Source organism: Lutra lutra, chromosome 8 (assembly GCF_902655055.1).
Source record: "Lutra lutra chromosome 8, mLutLut1.2, whole genome shotgun sequence".
Classification (NCBI taxonomy): domain Eukaryota; kingdom Metazoa; phylum Chordata; class Mammalia; order Carnivora; family Mustelidae; genus Lutra; species Lutra lutra.
The window spans coordinates 121,023,245-121,030,010 of NC_062285.1; the positions used below are offsets into that span (position 1 = coordinate 121,023,245).

At 38.8% G+C, this 6,766-nt stretch overlaps 1 long non-coding RNA gene across 1 annotated transcript; it reads left to right on the top strand.

Annotated features, from left to right (window-relative positions):
- Nucleotides 1-332: 332 nt before the first annotated feature.
- LOC125106236 (uncharacterized) lies at nucleotides 333-6,198 on the top strand. The gene is made up of 4 exons (XR_007129284.1): nucleotides 333-462; nucleotides 1,429-1,549; nucleotides 1,956-2,038; nucleotides 6,071-6,198. It is a non-coding gene; the product is annotated as an uncharacterized LOC125106236 (long non-coding RNA).
- Nucleotides 6,199-6,766: the final 568 nt, after the last annotated feature.

A 6,766-nucleotide genomic window follows, 5' to 3' on the forward strand; every position in this document is an offset into this window, starting at 1 on the left:
GAGCAAATCTCAAACCTGAATTCAACTTAGAAAACTCGGTCTTTGATTCTGAATTGAAAACAAAACAAAAAACAAAACAAAACAAAACAAAAAGCTAACCTTCTCCTTCCAATCCAAAAGCAAATAAATATCAAGGAGAAGCCATTCTCACTTCAGCACCCCCAGGAGGAAAAAAAATGCAGGAAATCGTGGCTACCCAGGCAACTGATGAATCCGACCTGACCGGGGGCAGCGACAGACACCTGTGTCACCGAGGAAGTTGCAGAGCATCTCGTCACTTTTAGAAGTTCAGTGACTCTTAAAAGATAGTTGTGTGGTTGTTGAGAAAGGGAGCTTTTTAATTTGATAATGCTCTACCTGTGGAGGAGGGACTGTGGGACCAAGAGGACCCTGAAAAATTCCCAAACATGAAAGTCTGCAAATTCACTAATAGTCTTAATCCAGAGGAAGAGGAATATTCAAGTAAGTAGACCAGTTTCAACATTGCATATGCTACTATGCTGATTTCTCCAGTGTTTACAACTGAATACTACTTCATTAGTTAGATTTTTCAGGCAAGAGAAACAGTAGCTTTTTTTTTTTTTTAAGTTTATTGCAACTTTACTGTAGTTATAATGCATTGAAATGTCAAAGATTGATGTGCATGGTAATTGATTTCCTATCGTCATGCTGTATTTAGACAATTATAAACACTGCTAATCTAATGTTTCAAGGTACTTATGAACAATTAGTGATTCTGCACTAGCATCTCAAACACACTTTTGATGATGATAATATACCGAGATAAGTTCTATAAACCCTAAAAGGGCTGTTGTTGTGTAAATGATGATTAGGGAAAAAATGAGAGTTTTTTGTTGTTGTTTTTGTTATTTGTTTTTCCCAGTGAAATGATGAAAGCTTTGAAAACAAAAACACAAGTATCATGCTTGTGAGTATGTACCAATTCAGCACAATTAGCGGGGAGAATATATTGCTTTATTGTGATCTACTTGTTTAAAATGAGGGAGGAGGACCTCCACCCTACAACTTTATCGAACTGCTACTCCCACTAATGACTAACTTGGCTGTTTCTGCAGCCTTTATGATTTCCACAGAGCTTTCTCTCTTGTTGAAAGAGTGTTAATGGTCAGTGATACAGAATCAAACGGAAGTGTGTGTTTGGGCACCCCAACATAAATACATGCATACTTTCATTCAAAAATATTTAAATGCCTCATACATATTGACAACACTGATGCTTTTTTGTGCATATAATGAAAACCAATTATCTGTGGAGAAAACTTGACTGGGTGGAAGGAAATTAAATTGGTTTTTAAAGACTTTCTTAAACAGCAGTAGCTAGGGAAAGCTCCAATAACATTTTAGCTCAGGATTGTAATGACTTTGCTATATTAATAAATCATGTTTTATCCTGACTTTTATCAAAAGATTTGCATGGGGAAGACTGCATGCACATGACAGAAGGCAGAGAGAGGAGCACTTACAGCCGAAGCTTGGCGTGGTTCAGGCCGCTCTCCCAAGCTCTGGAAACAGCTGTTGGAGAAGTCAGGTAGGTCCTAGTTCACTCAAAGAATGGGATACAGGATAACATGTGTCTGTTAACAAAGAATTCCAAATTGTAATTCTTGTTCATGTTCTGGAATAGTCTGTGATTTTTTTTTTTTTTTTCAATGCTGTACAGGGAAATCTTTACCAACTTTTCTGCTTAATTCCCTTCTGGGAGTTTCCCAACTTCTATGAAATGCTTTTGTGTTGAATATCAACTCTCACCAATCAGCTCCATGTTCCTTTTTTTTTTTTTCCCCCATTTTGCTGTAAGTCTGAGACTACTCAAGAAGACATTTATGGAAACATGGAAAACATATTGTTTCGTTTACATGTGCAACAAAGCAAATTCTTGCCCTTTGTGACTGTTCAAAATATTAACATTCTGTTCTCCCTTTGTGGGTTCTCAGAGTTGACTTCCAGCAGCTATTGTAGAAGAAGGAAGGCAGAATACTCCACTGTTACCTCAGAATACCTGATGGCTCATTAACAGGTGAGTGAAAGATGTCATTGAATTTTTCCGAAACCAAATCTTTAATTAGTGTAAACTGCAGGTCAGGAAGTTGATCAGGTAGACTCTATGAAGTATACATTATAGCATTGCAAGGAAGGGGCTGTTAGGGGCTGGTGCCTACTTTTCCTTCTATTCATCATCAAATGGCTGAATATTAAACATTGCATGTGTTTGGGTGATGTTAATAGTTTCCATTAGATTTTCACTGACTTTTCAGAACAAGGCTCTCAGAAGTACTGTTTCATTCAGTGGATTAAATGGAAACATAAGTAGCATTTACCCCATCCTGGGTCTTAAATATTGAAAGCTTTAGCTTTTATTTTCATGATGTATTTTCTAATGAACTAGGTTTCATGATCAGATTTTTAAGCCTTCAGTTTGGGAGGTAATCATGCTGATACGTTCCTCACACCCTGTAGAAGCTGCACTTCTCATGTCTCCCTCCAACTTTCAAGAAAGTCAAGTTCAATGTCTTCCTGGCACTAAATACCCATCCTTTAAAGGGGGTTTGGAAGTTGTTCATAGTTTTGTATTCTTTTCTTTCTATTAGAAATACTTTGTAACACTGCCATTCATTTCCAACTGGCAACCATCGAAAATCTCAATTCCTTAGGACTTTCACTCTGAACCAGCATTTACTCTCTAATCTTGAATCGGCCAACTGGGATAAGACAAAAACTTTTAATTAGAATTTTAATATGTAATCCAAGCCATTTATAGGTCATGCACACAGGTGATCTTCTATGTGTTTAATAACTGTGTGGAGAACTTAGATAATGTTTAATTTGGTGCAGAGACTATTTTTAACTTTGCTGGAGTCGGGTTACCTGCAATGTTCCCGGAGAGTCTCTTAGAAGTTTTATCAGTGTGAGGTTTATTGTGTGAATGAGTAACTGAAGGTGTCCGTAGCAAGTCCTTGGGGGGAGTTATAAAAATTGGAATATTCTTTAATACAAAGAAAGTATTGTTTTCCTTCCACATTCCTTCTGGAAAATCTGACTTCACGTCTCTCAGTTCAAGCTATGTGGATGAAAAGAGATAAATGCCCAGCAGAGTACCAGGGGAATTAGCCTACCCCTTGTTACTATTAATGAGTGGTGCCCTTACCCTCAGGTGTTTATTTCTTAAAAACTCAGCTCATGAAACAGGTTTTTTTTTTTTTTTCCAAGAAATAGCTGGTGCTTTTTGTTGGACTTCTGCTTGACATGAATTATTTGGCAAATTGGGGACTGAAGTGTGAATTATAAACTTGGGACTGTATAATAGGCTTCAGGGGTGTCCTAGGGACAAAAACATCTAGGGATGTCACAAAAAAAACATTATTGAAAAAAAAAAGTGATCTTCCCTTCTACTCATGAAACAGCAATGGAAAATACCGTGCACAGATACTGATATCCATTTATAACACATGCACGTGCACGCGCGCGCACACACACACACACACACACACACACACACTTTACAGGAGTGCATCCTCTGTTTTTTATTTACATGTGCACATTGAGTCTCATTAATGTTGATAACCCTCCGCACATGTCTTCCGAAAATAATGGACCCCGACTGTGAGAACTGTCTATATTCAGACATGTTAAGAGCTGAATATTTAAAATCTGTTTGGCACACTAAGCTTGGTTTTCTGAAGACAACAGAAGTTGGACAGAAAGATCAAAGGGGAAAAAAAACCACCGTAAAAGATAATGACATCTGGATGGGGCCTGGGTAATGCTCTAATTAAATGTACTTATACCTAAGTCTTATCACATGCTCAGGAGTGAGAGCTTAGATGCCCCCTTTAAACTGCCGTGTTAGATGCAGTTATGGGAGCCTTGTTTGGGAGCTGTCCCCTCTGCTCTGAGCCAGCTCGTTCCATACGTGGCCCCATAATCTATCCTCCTCTCTTTCATTGAATGGGCTTTGGCTATTTTGCTCTTAAGATAGTCATGATAAATTAGGTTATCTCCAAAGCTTACAAAAATATGCATGTTCTTTAAAAACAGGTTTGAAAAAAAAAAAAAAATCAGTCTATCCCACTCAGAAAAAAGAAGCTACAAGATTGTCTTGTTTTGTTGCTGCCCATAGGTGAAGGTGAGCTTAGTAAGAAACCTTGTCTACTGTTCTCTCTGTCCAGGTAAAGTCTTTGACATCCTTCCCCTTCTGAGCATAATAGAAGCTCTCCCTAAGTCTAAAACACAAAGTGGACTCTCAGAAGTCACTGAATCTAGCCATTTTAACTTCTGCAAGAGTTTCTAAAGCCTTTATTAATTACACAGAGTTTTTGTTAAATTAGCATGACTTGAATTGCTTTCAAAATCCTGGGATTTAGGAAGGTAGAAAAAGGAGGGAACTGTTTTTTCTAAGTCTTTTTTCTTTCTCGTTTTAAGTGGAGTTTTGAGACATCATGAAGAAACCTATTAGAATTTTTTTTAATAAATAAAATAAACCCTAGATATTTAGAAGAAGCAGTTGGGCTGTGCATAGATATATACTGCATATCTCATTACTATTAGCAGCCATGCATGGTTAAACCTCCCCCTAGTGCGCTGAGTATTTACCCTCTGGCTTTGTAAAGTGATGCTTGAGTGTGGGTTTTACAAAGGAATTTCACAACCATCTTATAGACTCCGCAGCACACCTACAAAATCAGAATATGCACAGCATTTCTTAGGTATACGGTAACAATTAATGAAATTGGTGTTCATTCTGGGAAAAAGTCTGAAGTGTTTGTATATTAAGTCTTTGGGGGGAGTATAAGTCCATCTCTTAATTTAACTCAATAAGAAGCTACTTTTTCTTCCTTTTTTTTTTTCTTTTTCTCTTGTTTTCCTATGTTCTGCCTTCTAACGGTGTCATATAATCAAATGCAAGGCATCTTGCTTTCTTCCACTCCTTCAAAGAAAATTAATTAATATACAAAGATGAAAGTTAGAAACCCACTGTAATCCAGAAAGGTCCAGGAATTTAAACAATCAGATATACTCTCTGGATCTCAGAATCCAAGTTATTTTTCTCTGAGCTCCCTTAATTTTGTGTTATTGCCTTAGATATAATTTAAATACTGATCATTTAAATACTGGTAAGGTTTTGGGGAAGGCAGAATTTTGGGGGGGCCTGGGGGGTGCTTGAGAAAGAGAGAGTTCAAAAGACTTCAGCCCCTAAGAAAACAGAGGTCTACCAGGGTAGCTTTTTGAGCGGAATATGTTCTATGTGCCACACCCCTAAGCAAAAGACTGGAACCTTTTGGCTAAGGGAACCCCATTCATGCTCCAAAGTATATATATTTATATCCAGGGTGCTTTGAATAACCCCAGTATCTGCTTTCTTTTTAACCTGGGCATTCATCCTGAATGTCAAGATTTTCTTTTACTCGCTCAGTCTTTCCCCTTTAGTTTAATGTTTCATTTCCTCCCAGAAAAATAAGATCTTTGCATTAAATTCAACATTTCAATCACAGTAGTGAAAAGTGCCTCTTTGTAAAAGATACAGGATTAGTTCCTGCCAGGATTTCCTCTGCATCATCTCCATTTATTTCTCCTGGGTGATGAGAAGACCTTTGCATTTGACCAAAAAGCACTAGTAAATAAGGAGTTAAAATGAAGGCAGGCTCACTGGTTTGCTGAGATCTGTCAGAGTCTGACTGGCTGGCTACATATCTGTCTCTGGAACAATAGGTACCTGTATTCTGCACGGACTGCTGGGCACCGCTGACACTCTGGAGAAGGTTCTGCCTCTGTCTGCGCTTTCCTGGTGAGAATCCCCAATGACAGTTCCACTTTTCAGTGGAGGAGAAAAAAATATCTGTCTACCTCTTGATGAAGGACAGAGCTTTGATCATTTTTATTCAGGCTTGTCTTGGCCGGAGGTTTTAGGTTCTTAGTCTCAAGTCAGCAGTCTCCTCTCTCTCTCTCTCTCTCTCTCTCTCTCTGTCACGCACAAGCACACACACACACATCCACTCCCTCCCTCTGCCTTACTCTCTCCCTCTCTCTCTCCCTCCTTTATTTCCCCTCCTAGGTTCTATGCAAGCAGATGAGTGCCACAGCTGTACCTGAGGCACAGACCGCTAAACATAGTGAAGCCAATTTCCACGATGGCAAGCGGGGGCACCGGAGGTGACAACAATGACAAGGACCTAGGGACCATCCTTCTGACAAGTTTTAGGTAAGAAAACCTGTATGTCCCGATTCTTGCATTTTTGCATCCTTGTGGCTGAGAGAGACGCGGAGATAGAGAGTGAGTCTCAATAGGAAAATATTTGCGTGAGGATATCATCTGTGCTGTCACTTGCCGGCAAACCTGTGTTCTCTGGGCTTTGTGTTACGAGAATTCGCGGAGGTGAGGTGTGAGCAGGGCTGGGCAGAAGGGTGAGCTGCTTTTTATGTCCGTCTGGTGACATTTATCATGCTGCTTAAATTCGTATCTGGAAAAAATTCTGTTTGATGATAGTTAGCAATGTTTTTTGCAACGTAGAGCATATGGCCGGGTAGAATTCAAGTGATGCTCTTTCATTCTTAATTTGAAATTATTTTTATACTCAACTGTACTGAGGTCAGGGAGTTTTAAAAATTAATGAGATTCCCTGTGGAGTTCAAATAGTAATGTCTACGTGAGCTGACACAAAAAGATAAGATAGAGCTGGTATATTTTTAACATGGACTTAACTGTCTTAATTGAACATCCCCCACTTGAAATGCATGAATTGTACAATAG